A 14155-nucleotide genomic window follows, 5' to 3' on the forward strand; every position below is an offset into this window, starting at 1 on the left:
AAGCAACTCAGTACATTATTTTCAGTTTGCTGAAATATGACTGGTTTCATATTTGTCTCCAGAGACCTTAAGGTAAACTAGATCTAAAACACTTGTCATTTATATTTACAATCCCCTCATCTAAACAGATTACTAATTTACCCAGGTCTTATCCATAGCTCTTATCAATGTATAAATGACAGTGGATGGAGATTGGTATTATTTTATATTGTGGGGGGGGGGGAGAAAGTAAACGTTTTTTCCACTTCATGTTGGAATTATGGGGGAATTAAGTCAAGGTCAGAATATGGCATATCTATAGACACACCTCCACCACACCTTTATTTATTGGATCTCCATCCCAAACATGTACCTTGCTGGCAATGGCTTTTCCCCGGGAAGTTCAAGGTCAGAAAACGCATTGAGAGAAAAGTGCATGAAAAGGGAATTTATTTATATTTACATGTGCATGATTCGGTTCGGAATTCCCCCCTTATAGAATTCTAGAGAATTGGGAGACATAGCACCAGAGTCTAGTCCAGTACCTGAGAATTACCCACAGTCCAGCTATTTTCCTTCTGCAGACTGAACATTATGCATTTTAAGTGAAATCATCTGTGCACTCTGTCATCTGTGCTCTCACAGTTGAGGTAGGCCAGCCACAATAACCCACATTAAGCTAAAATAACCCACATTCCGATACAATAACCCACATTAAGCTACATTAACCTAAATTAAGCCACAGGAAATGACTCTAAAAGCTTACTTCCTTCTCATGTTTGCCTGCTGAAAGCTGCATGCGTGTCCACTCTGGTTCCCACTCTGTTGGCGGTCTCAGTGGATTGTCCAGACTGGGGTATACAGACAAAGAGACCTGGACTATTCCGACTGGCTTAAGTAGTGTCTCTCTCTTTTTTTGCTTTCTCTCCCTCTCTCCATGGAATCTGAAGTTCCATGAGATCAAAGATATTGGTTGACCCCTCCATGACCTCCTGGTGACCTTCATAGCTGGACGTAGACCCGTGGATACTAGATCATAACTCTGTCTACTAAATATAAACCTGTTCCCAGATAAGCAGCGCTACTGAGAGGGCTGGCCTGAGGTCTAGTCTGCTCTAGTCTGGTCTGTGTGTGTGGAGTTTGTATTTGCGTTTTCAAATTAAATCACATTTTATTTTTCACATGCTTTGTATACAACAGGTGTAGACCAACAGTGAAATGCTTACTTACAGGTCATTTTCCAACAATGTAGAGTTAAACATCAAATAAAAAATATTAATATTGGCAAAGTGAATAACAAATGAAAATAATGAGTAAAAATAGCATGGCTATACAGTGCATTCAGAAAGTATTCAGACCCCTTCCCTTTTTACACATGTTGTTACTTTACAGTCTTATTCAAAAATAGATTAGATAAAAATTTGTCCTCATCAGTCTAGACACAATACCCCATAATGACAAGGCAAAAACAGGTTTTTAGAATGTAAAAAAAAAAAAATCTGAATACCTTATTTCAATAAGTATTCAGACCCTTTGCTATGAGACTCGAAATGGAGCTTAGGTGCATCCTGTTTCCATTGACTATCCTTGAGATGTTTCTACAACTTGACTGGAGTCCACCTATGGTAAATTAAATTGATTGGAGATGATTTGGAACCTTCCAGAAGGACAACCATCTCTGCAGCACTCCACCAATCAGGCCTTTATGTTAGAGTGGCCAGACGGAAGCCACTCCTCAGTAAAAGGCACATGACAACCCGCTTGGAGTTTGACAAAAGGCACCTAAAGACTCTCAGACCATGAGAAACAAGATTCTCTGGTCTGATGAAACCAAAATTGAAATATTTGGCCTGAATGCCAAGCGTCATGTCTGGAAGAAACATAGCACCACCCCTACGGTGAAGCATGGTGGTGGTATCATCATGCTGTGGGGATTTTTTTCAGGGACTGGGAGACTAGCCAGGATCGAGGCAAAGATGAACGGAGCAAAGTACAGAGAGACGCTTGTTAAGAACCTGCTCGAGAACGCTCATGAGTAGAAAACAACATGGCTATATACTGGGAGTACCAGTACCAAGTCGATGTGCACAAGGTAATTAAGGTAGCTATATACTGTACATATACGTAGGTAAGGGTAAAGTGACTAGCAGCAGCATATGTGGTGTGTGTGAACATTCTGTGGTTTGGGTGGCTGGGTTCTGGTTAGGGTCATCCCCACTCTCTGTCTGTCCTCTACTCCACTCTGATCAAACAGACTCCATCCAGGGGAATGACGAGAGGGTCACAAAATAACAGTACTGCTTTTGCATCTCCCACCCCCTCCCCTTTCTGTCCTACAAATTAAATACATCATCACTTCCTGCATAATTGCCCTATAGTGTTCCTCATGGCTTTGTGTGGTCCTTGTTGTGTTGCTCTTATTGTGTTGTCCTTGTTGTGTTGTTCATGATCATATTCCTCTTCACGTTAACTTCTAGTGTTGTGCGTACATCTGTAGATGTAGGGGACCAACAAAATAAAGTGTTACCAAACATGTACTCTCTGTCGAAAGTGCCCTGTTCAGAGGAACTCAGACTAAACTGACAAGCTGCTAAAAGAGAAGTCATATTTTTGCTATTTTATTTGATAATGATTTACCATAGTGAACTCCTAAAGGATTTCTTTTAGATATATTTGATGTTGTTGGGGAAATAATTTACTCCCAAAGGATGTCTTTTGGACCTATTCCTTTTCTCTCAAAATAATGTGGTCGGTACATACTGTAAGCATGGATTGATTGGTTTCAGGGCTCTATTCAATTTGTAATGCTGAAGCGTTACAGATTCCGCAATACAAATTTAAAGGTAATTTCCAATTGAGCCGACATATGCAGGGTTTAGTATTAATGCAGTCTCCGCTTAAAGCGGGAACATTGCCTTTAAATTTAAATCACGCTGTAAAGCCGAGCTTCCATGATGCGGATTGAATAGAGCCCTTATTGATGAATTGTTATGAACCCCAGGCCTTAAAGGGAAATTATCTATTTTTTTTCTTCATTAGTCCTCTGTTGAAACCGTCACAAAATGTTTTGCATGTCACCAGTCACGTTTTCAAGATATTGGACTTTCAAGAAGCAAAGTGTCACCGGCCACATCATCACGATGAGCAGTCAAATTTTCTAGATGTAATGGTGCTTTCAAGACAACTGGGAACTCTGAAAAAAATTGGGTCAAATCATGACATCAGTGATTTTCAGGTTGGAAAGTCGGAGCTGTAGAAGAGTTTCCGACTTGAAATTCCGAGTTGGATGACCGTTCAAAATTATTTTTCCAAGTCGGAGCTCATTTTTTCCCAAGTTACCAGTTGTTTTGAACACGGCATAGGACTTCAAAATACAAATTGTAACTTGCCACATCATCATGATGCTTTTTGAAAGGCCATCTTGAAAACGTGATTGCTGACATGCAAAACATTTTGGGACTGTATCTACTAATGAACAGTGGACTAATGAAGAAAATACCAAAATATTATTTTTGAGTGGATTATTATTTTAAAAGCAAAGGCATTGAACCATAACTAAATGATTGTATTTCTATAAATCAAGATTAAGGGGCAGAAAGGAGAGTCTGAAAATGAAAATCAAATTCAAACAAAATGAACAATTAAGTTATCACAGTGGGGCGCAATCCGGGCAAGATTTCCTCCCAAATTGAAATCTTTGAAGTGTTGAGATAGAAGACAGGGAAAGGAGATGGGAGCGTTGTGAGGGGGGAGAGGAGAAGTCTAGGTACAGTATGAGGAGAATGGATGAAGAAGAGACGGTGACAAACGCAAAGATAAAAAAAAGAAATGAAAGGGATAGAGAGAGGGAGGGAAAAGATTGAAAAGGAGGCATCAGTCACCCAGCTATTTGAAGCTCCAGTTAAATGTTACAATTCTTCAGCCATTCCTGAACCTGAGACCAAAGACAAGCTACTTGTGAGCGAAAACAAGTGATATAATGATTCTGTCTCTTCACAGCAACATCTGCAGTGCTGGGATGGTTGTATCCCCCATATACTGCATGTAACATGCTATTGGTTGCAAGAATTTTGTATAATAACTTAAATTGAAAAAGTCTAAGTTTTAAATCTGGTGTTGTTTTGTGAATCAGTTCATAAACCAATTGCTATGGAATCGATACATCAAAAATCTCTTCCCAACATTTTTGCAACCTGAATAGGGCAGCGGTACATTTTTTTGTCCTTAATTTAAACTGGTATACTTTTTTATTTATCACAATTTTCTTTAATGTCGGGCCGACAAGTTCCGTACCTTCTCCATCTTCCACTTGCCTCCTCCATTTTTGCAGTAATGATGCAATCAGTTGGTTGTAATTTTGGATAGAGCGGACATTTCCATATATTTTTGTTAGCTGCACGTGTGACATAACTCCACCAGTCTTTTTAATGATATAATTTACAAAGATTATACCGTTAAAAAAATATATCCTAAAATAATGTTTTTTTATCAATTAGTATATTTGAGTTGAACCGTAGTATCTGTTCTAATATTTGTTTTGTCTTTTCTGGTGGATTAAACTGAAATTGCAACCATATTTCTATGGCTTGTTTTGAAAATAGCGATATTCTGGAGATTATTTCATTTTCAAATATCCGAAAGTGAGAGGTTGTAATCTGCATGAAGGGAAAAAGGACATTCTTGAACATGGGGTGAGACATTCTTACTAATCTGTTAGAGAACCAGTTTGGATTTAAGTACAACTTTTGTATGACTCAAGTCTTTAGTGAGAGGTTCAATGCTTAAGTATTTAATAATTTCAGGCCTCAGATTTCATATTCATTATACAATTAGGCCCGTTTAATTTTGTCTCGCCTGCCGTTCCAAATAAAGTGAAACATTTCTTCCTCATATAATTTCAAAAACAAATTGTTCGGTGTAGGCAGGGACATTAGTAAATATGTAAACTGGGAGATGACTAAAGAATTAATCAAGACAGGTATTTACCTTACCATGGTAGCAAGATCTTATCTATTTTTGCTAACTTTCTATTCAAGTGTATTGTATTGAGATTGTTTCTTTCTTTCGAGATATGAATACCGAGTATGTCCACTTCACCGTCAGACCATTTGTTTGGTAAACTACACAGTAAAGTTAAAGTTGTATTTTTTAGCGATTCAATAAGTGATATAGTAGATTTATCATAGTTTGGTTGTAAACCAGAGAGAGGTTAGCGAAATTGTGGGTTTAAAAGAAAAAATGAGTTGTCTGTGGACCCTTTCATTTTTAAACCCTGGATTTCTAGCCCCTTGATATTATTGTTGGATCTAATATTCATAGCCAATATTTCGATGGCCATAACAAATAGATACAGTATGCCGATAGTGGACAACCTTGTTTCGCTCCTCTTGACAGTTTATTGATACTGTCTGAGAAGTAACTATTATTTACTATTATACACCTTGGGTTACTATACATACACTACCGTTCAAAAGTTTGGGGTCACTTGTAAATGTCCTTGTTTTTTAAAGAAAAGCATTTTTTTTGTCCATTAAAATAACATCAAATTGATCAGAAATACAGTGTAGACATTGTTAATGTTGTAAATGACTATTGTAGCTGAAAACAGCAGATTTTTTATTGGAATATTTGCACAGGCGTACATTTGCCGATTATCAGCAACTATCACTCCTGTGTTCCAATGGCACGTTGTGTTAGCTAATCCAAGTTTGTCATTTTAAAAGGCTAATTGATCATTAGAAAACCCTTTTGCAATTATGTTAGCACAGCTGAAAACTGTTTTTCTGGTTAAAGAAGCAATGAAACGGGCCTTCTTTAGACTAGTTGAGTATCTGGAGCATCAGCATTTGTGGGTTTGTTTACAGGCTCAAAATGGCCAGAAACAAATAACTTTCTTCTGAAACTCGTCAGTCTATTCTTGTTCTAAGAAATTAAGGCTATTCCATGCAAGAAATTGCCAAGAAACTGAAGATCTCGTACAACGCTGTGTGCTACTCCCTTCACAGAACAGTGCGAACTGGCTCTAAACAGAATAGAAAGAGGAGTGGGAGGCCCCGGTGCACAACTGAGCAAGATGACAAGTACATTAGAGTGTCTACTGGCAGCTTCATTAAATAGTACCGGCCAAACACCAGTCTCAACGTCAACAGTGAAGAGGCGACTCCGGGATGCTGGCCTTCTAGGCAGAGTTGCAAAGAAAAATACATATCTCATTCTGGCCAATAAAAATAAAATATTAAGATGGGCAAAATAACATAGACACTGGACAGAGGAACTCTGCCTAGAAGTCGCCTCTTCACTGTTGACTTTGAAACTGCTGTTTTGCGGGTACTATTTAATGAAGCTGCCAGTTGAGGACCTGTGAGGCGTCTGTTTCTCAAACTAGACACTCTAATGTACTTGTCCTCTTGCTCAGTTGTGCACCGGGGCCTCCCTCTCCTCTTTCTATTCTGTATTAGAATCCAGGTATTTCCAAAGGGTTCACCTACTTTTTCTTGCCACTGTATGTTTGAAAGTCTACCATTAAAAAGTACCATGATGATTAAATGTCAATATACTGTAGCTGTGAACCTCCAATTGTCCTCTAATATTCCACCTGCTAAATCCTCCCCCATCCCAAGATGGGTTGCCGTCCCAGTGACTGACAGACCACCCCTGTACACATGTGTCCTTGGGCCTTTGAGAGATTGGTACACATCCTTTGAAAAGAGCACATAGTGCCATCTACAGAACAGAACCATATTGGCAACCAACAGCATTTTTAAATATTTTGCCTTGGTTATATTGTATATAGTTATTTAAAATATATATTTACAGTACCAGTCAAAGGTTTGGACACACCTACTAATCAAATTTGACTATTTTCTACATTGTAGAATAATAGTGAAGACATCAAAACTCTGAAATAACACATATGGAATCATGTGGTAACCAAAAAATTGTTAAACAAATCAAAATATATTTTAGATTTTAGATTCTTCAAAGTAGCCACCCATTGCCTTGATGACAGCTTTGCACACACATGGCATTCATCAACCAGCTTCACCTGGTAGTGTGAGTCAATAAACCCTGGTTAAATGTATTTTCTCATTTAGTGATAATTAAAATGTAGGGGAGGAGGTTCATTAGAATATTTTAAGGGCTTGGTTTGCGCACAGCTTTTATTGTGCAACCGTGAGTGAGAGTGTTATTCCAGTCTATCTAATATGTTGTGTTATGCCAATACACATTAAATGTAATGCTATTTTGTGAAAGACTAATTTATGGTCTTGTGTCACTTGAGAACAGTTGACTAAATCAGTCAGTGGTTCTCATTTCCCTCCTCTGGGACCCCCAGCTGTTCCCGCAGTAGCTCACTTGATTCAACGTGTCAATTAACACAATAGTAACACATATGGAATTTTAACAATAGAATTTTAACCTGGAATAAAAAAATACCTGTATGGTTCTGCAAAAGGATCTACAAAAAAAACTTTCAGATTGAGATTTTGGTGCTTTATAGAACCTTAGCAAAGGGTTCTTTATAGCACAATACAGGTTCCATTTAGAACCTTATAATTATTCTTTTACTAGGCCGGTCAGTTAAGAAAAAAATATTATTTTACAATGACGGCCTAGGGACAGCGAGATAACTGCCTTGTTCAGGGGCAGAACAACAGATTTTTACCTTGTCAGCTCGGGGATTTGATCTAGTAACTCTGATAGATTCCCTGCTTAACATACTGTAGCTTCCGCCACTTTTTCTCTCACTACAGATTGTCTACATTTATGAACCCATTTCTCTGAACAACCCTGTGGACCTCCAGTTGTAATCCAATTTCCATCCCGCAAAAACCTCCCACATCCCAAGTAGGGTTGACGTCCCGGTAACTGGCAGAACACCCCTATACACATGGATCCTAGGCCCCTGAAGAGGTTGGGACCCATCCCTTGAAAAGAGCACAAAGTGCCACCTACAGAACAAAACCAGTGTTTGTGACAATTAATGGGTACTGCGTTTACTGGAGAACACCTCCTTGTTTGTTCCACACAACCAGAACACCATTTTAGTAAGGTATCTTTTTTAGTAGCACAATATCTTTTCATTTTGGTATCTTTTTTAGTAACACATTATCTTTTTAGTAACACCTTATCTTTTTAGTAACACATTATCTTTTTAGTAACACCTTATCTTTTTAGTACACATTATCTTTTTAGTAGCACCTTATCTTTTTAGTACACCTTATCTTTTTAGTACACATTATCTTTTTAGTACACATTATCTTTTTAGTAACACCTTATCATTTTAGTAACACATTATCTTTTTAGTAGCACAATATCTTTTTAGTAACGCGTTACTAAAAAGATAATGCGTTACTAAAAAGATATTGTGCTACTAAAAAGATAATGTGCTACTAAAAAGATAATGTGCTACTAAAAAGATAAGGTGTTACTAAAAAGATAATGCGTTACTAAAAAGATAATGCATTATCTTTTTAGTAGCACATTATCTTTTTAGTAGCACATTATCTTCTTTAGTAGCACGTTATCTTTTGGTGACGCATTATCTTTTTAGTAGCACGTTATCTTTTTGGTACACATTATCTTTTTAGTACACATTATCTTTTTAGTACACATTATCTTTTTAGTAACACTATCTTTTTAGTACACATTATCTTTTTAGTACACATTATCTTTTTAGTAACACTATCTTTTTAGTAGCACATTATCTTTTTAGTAGCACATTATCTTTTTAGTAGCACATTATCTTTTTAGTAGCACAATATCTTTTTAGTAACGCATTGTCTTTTTAGTAACGCATTATCTTCTTTAGTAGCACATTATCTTTTTAGTAGCACATTATCTTCTTTAGTAGCACGTTATCTTTTGGTGACGCATTATCTTTTTAGTAACACGTTATCTTTTTAGTAACACATTAACTTTTTATTTTTTTACAACTTTCAGAACATTTTGCAAAAGGACAGCGATCTTTTTTCTTTCAACCTCTCTTCCCTCTTTCATCTCGCTCCCTCCTTCCAAATATGTTCTCTTCTTTCTCTTACTCCATTTCTCTCCACTTGAGAACATTCTGGGAAATTTATTGTACTGTAATTCCTCTCAGGTGCCTTATTGAGTGCCAAACCCCTTCATTTTTGCATTTAACATTTTTACGAGGAATGGGATTTTTTTTCTACTCAACTAACTCAACTTTTCCCTCTTCTTTTCATCTATATGTTCTTCCACAGACCACGCCAGCAACCTGGGGTTGCAGGTGTGTGTCTGTGTGTGTGTGTCTGTGTGCGTGCATGATAAACGGGGCTACAGGTGTGAGTGGGCGAGGTTGTAATTACTGAGAGAATGTCACAGAACACTGGACATAAGCCCTAAATCCTATTCACATGCTGCTACACCCCAGTTCATAGAGAATGAATCATCAGCTCAATGCCAAATTTATACCTTGTATAAAATCAACTATGGAAATTTCTCTCTCTCTCTCTCTCTCTCTCTCTCTCTCTCTCTCTCTCTCTCTCTCTCTCTCTCGCTCTCTCTCTCATTTGTATCACAAAGCGAAAACCCTTCCTTATAGTAACCCTCTGATTAATAAGCATTTGTTCAAAGACATAATTTCTATATACAATGCCTATTATTTTGAAAAACCACAGTGTTGTTGTTTGAGGAAATGTGTTTAGAAGATAAAACAATCTGTATTGAGAGAGATAGTGATCATTAGGTATTAATTCATTCAGCTCTATTCACTGAGGCTTCCATTTAGCAGATGTATTTCCTAGAGAAAAGTGACGTTGATAACGTCCCTGTAATTCTTCCTTCATCCCTTTCTAGCTATTACCATATAAATTGATTCCAGTTCCATGACCATTGTTCCCATAGGATCTCTAGTTCTAATTCTTAGTTCTATCCCATTCCATCACGGTTGGGACGATGGATGTGTCAGTTGGTGATAATCATCCCATATCAGCATATTTATTTAGATTAGTTAGTTGGGTTAGCTTTAGGTTAGTAAGTGACTACAAACATTTTATATTCAACTAACATTTCCTGATCTCTATCTATATGACAGACTTTGCCGTAAAGGTCCATCATTAATTGACCACTGAATCACTGTCACCTCCCCAAGTTCTTAATTTGACCCCAATATGGACTCAACAAACTCTCAAGTAATATTGAACTATTAGTCAATATTAGTGAACTACTAGTCATATTGGAAGTTCATATCAGTAGTCTGACATTTTCTAAACATCGCACAACTATTACCACCAGCTGTTCACTTAACTCATCTGACTACCAGTCAATGACTCATGTCATCCCGTTTCTCTATCCACACATCCGTCCATCCATCCTTCCATGTCTCTTTTATCCATCCATCGCACCCTTATCTTATTTTCTACTCTTTTTTTTATTTCCAGTATGCCCACCGTGCCAGTGTTTGTGTAGCTCTGCCATGATTCAAGTAATGGGGGTGCGAGCGTATCACAGAAGGCCTAATATCGCATCCGTTCCCAGACTCATTACATTAATGGGTTTTCTTTTTCCAGACAGCTTCCCGCCTTCTCACAGCAACCCTGTGGAAAACATCTGTCGGAGTCTATGACCTTATGGTGGAGGCATAGTCACTAACTAACGTACGCAAGGGGGGATAATAAAGATGTCAGCGGTTCTTCCGAGCTATGATATCACTTAAACATTACTTTGAAGCCACTCATTTAACAATTACTCCAATGTCTCTTTTTAAACAACAGGCTTTTTAGGGGGCTGATACCAGAGGTGTGTGAGATCTAAAGCAATAAAGAAAGCTTATGGATGACAAGGCATGTACAGGTGCAAGAGAGTAGACAGTATTATTTTGTAAGTCTTGGAAAACTCCCCTGTCCCAGACATTGTAAGCGTTAGTTAGATGTTCTTACACTGGCGGTGAATGGAATGCAAAACAGAAATGTAAATACTTGGAAAACAAGAGAGACTGGAGACAGAGAGTCTGGAGACGGAGGGACTGGAGACGGAGGGACTGGAGACGGAGGGACTGGAGACGGAGGGACTGGAGACGGAGGGACTGGAGACGGAGAGTCTGGAGACGGAGGGACTGGAGACGGAGGGACTGGAGACGGAGGGACTGGAGACGGAGGGACTGGAGACGGAGGGACTGGAGACGGAGGGACTGGAGACGGAGGGACTGGAGAAGGAGCTACTACTACGAGATGTGACAGGCTTCCCTATAGAGTTTATGGTTATTCTCTTTATCCACACACACACACACACACACACACACACACACACACACACACACACACACACACACACACACACACACACACACACACACACACACACACACACACACAGTCTGACTGGTGAGGAAGTGGGACAGGAACACATAGAGCCTCTCTGGAACGGAGAGAGATTGACTTTCTGGAACTCTTCACATGTCCCGCAGAATTCCTCAATCCGTCACAGCAGCGGAGAGACAGGGAGACAGGCTCGGCAGGGCCGGCTGGGATCCACAGATCTTTACAGGGAAATCTGTCAGATGCAGCCAAAGAAAACTCTATGGTTCTAAATAGGTTGATGATAGAAAGAGGTAAGTCTACAGGGAATAACACCCCGTTCAATATCCATTGACAGTAAATGTGTGAGATTCTACAATCGCATACTTTATAGTGGATGGCAACAGACCTCTCTTCTAGACTATATATCTGTACCATCTGTATAAAAATGTCTTAGGTGCCATGGTCACTGTTAAGCTATGCATATTTAAGTTTGGCTTGGATTCACTCAGCATTAACCAGTGTTCACCAACGTTGGCCGACAGCCACATAGCAGATGTTTTGGCGGTGTTGGAGGTATAACTGTGGTATGAGCTGACATACTGGTGAGTGGCTGCTCCGTGTCACAAACCACTCCCTTCATTAAATTCTCAGACAACACAAAGATTCCTTGATGCCCTTCCAGACTCCCTCTGCCTACCCAAGGACGTCAGAGGACAAAAATCAGTTAACCACCTAACTGAGGAACTCAATTTAACCTTGCGCAATACCCTAGATGCAGTTGCACCCCTAAAAACGAAAAACATTTGTCATAAGAAACTAGCTCCCTGATGTACAGAAAATACCCGAGCTCTGAAGCAAGCTTCCAGAAAATTGGAACGGAAATGGCGCCACACCAAACTGGAAGTCTTCCGACTAACTTGGAAAGACAGTACCGTGCAGTATCGAAGAGCCCTCACTGCTGCTCGATCATCCTATTTTTCCAACTTAATTGAGGAAAATAAGAACAATCCCAAATTTCTTTTTGATGCTGTCGCAAAGCTAACTAAAAAGCAGCATTCCCCAAGTGAGGATGGCTTTCACTTCAGCAGTAATAAATTCATGAACTTCTTTGAGGAAAAGATCATGATCATTAGAAAGCAAATTACGGACTCCTCTTTAAATCTGCGTATTCCTCCAAAGCTCAGCTGTCCTGAGTCTGCAAAACTCAAAACTGCCAGGACCTAGGATCAAGAGAGACACTCAAGTGTTTTAGTACTATATCTCTTGGCACAATGATGAAAATAATCATGGCCTCTAAACCTTCAAGCTGCATACTGGACCCTATTCCAACTAAACTACTGAAAGAGCTGCTTCCGGTGCTTGGCCCTCCTATGTTGAACATAATAAACGGCTCTCTATCCACCGGATGTGTACCAAACTCACTAAAAGTGGCAGTAATAAAGCCTCTCTTGAAAAAGCCAAACCTTGACCCAGAAAATATAAAAAACTATCGGCCTATATCGAATCTTCCATTCCTCTCAAAAAAAATTGAAAAAGCTGTTGCGCAGCAACTCACTGCCTTCCTGAAGACAAACAATGTATACGAATAATGCTACAGTCTAGTTTTAGACCCCATCATAGCACTGAGACTGCACTTGTGAAGGTGGTAAATTACCTTTTAATGGCGTCAGACCGAGGCTCTGCATCTGTCCTCGTGCTCCTAGACCTTAGTGCTGCCTTTGATACCATCGATCACCACATTCTTTTGGAGAGATTGGAAACCCAAATTGGTCTACACGGACAAGTTCTGGCCTGGTTTAGATCTTATCTGTCGGAAAGATATCAGTTTGTCTCTGTGAATGGTATGTCCTCTGACAAATCAACTGTACATTTCGGTGTTCCTCAAGGTTCCGTTTTAGGACCACTATTGTTTTCACTATATATTTTACCTCTTGGGGATGTCATTCGAAAACATAATGTTAACTTTCACTGCTATGCGGACGACACACAGCTGTACATTTCAATGAAACATGGTGAAGCCCCAAAATTGTCCTCGCTAGAAGCCTGTGTTTCAGACATAAGGAAGTGGATGGCTGAAAACGTTCTACTTTTAAACTCGGACAAAACAGAGATGCTTGTTCTAGGTCCCAAGAAACAAAGAGATCTTCTGTTGAATCTGACAATTAATCTTGATGGTTGTAAAGTCGTCTCAAATAAAACTGTGAAGGACCTCGGCGTTACTCTGGACCCTGATCTCTCTTTTGACGAACATATCAAGACTGTTTCAAGGACAGCTTTTTTCCATCTACGTAACATTGCAAAAATCAGAAACTTTCTGTCCAAAAATGATGCAGAAAAATTAATCCATGCTTTTGTTACTTCTAGGTTAGACTACTGCAATGCTCAACTTTCCGGCTACCCGGATAAAGCACTAAATAAACTTCAGTTAGTGCTAAATACGGCTGCTAGAATCCTGACTAGAACCAAAACATTTTATCATATTACTCCAGAGCTAGCTTCCCTACACTGGCTTCCTGTTAAGGCAAGGGCTGATTTCAAGGTTTTCCTGCTAACCTACAAAGCATTACATCGGCTTGCTCCTACCTATCTTTCCGATTTGGTCCTGGTCCATACCTACACGTACGCTACGGTCACAAGACGCATAAGAAGAAAAAAACAAACATGAATTAACATGAAAAATAAAATAAGGTGTACATAAAAATAGAACTGGGAGAGAAATGCATCTGCTAACTAATCCTGGAAGTACTGTCAATTGTCAATTGTCCTTAGAATTTCTAAGCAAACAGCTGGAGGCAGGGTTTTCTCCTATAGATCTCAATTTTTATGGAATGGTCTGCCTACCCATGTGAGAGACGCAGACTCGGTCTCAACTTTTAAGTCTTTACTGAAGAATCATCTCTTCAGTGGGTCATATG

This window comes from Salvelinus namaycush, chromosome 4 (genome assembly GCF_016432855.1).
Source record: "Salvelinus namaycush isolate Seneca chromosome 4, SaNama_1.0, whole genome shotgun sequence".
NCBI classification, from domain to species: Eukaryota; Metazoa; Chordata; class Actinopteri; order Salmoniformes; family Salmonidae; genus Salvelinus; species Salvelinus namaycush.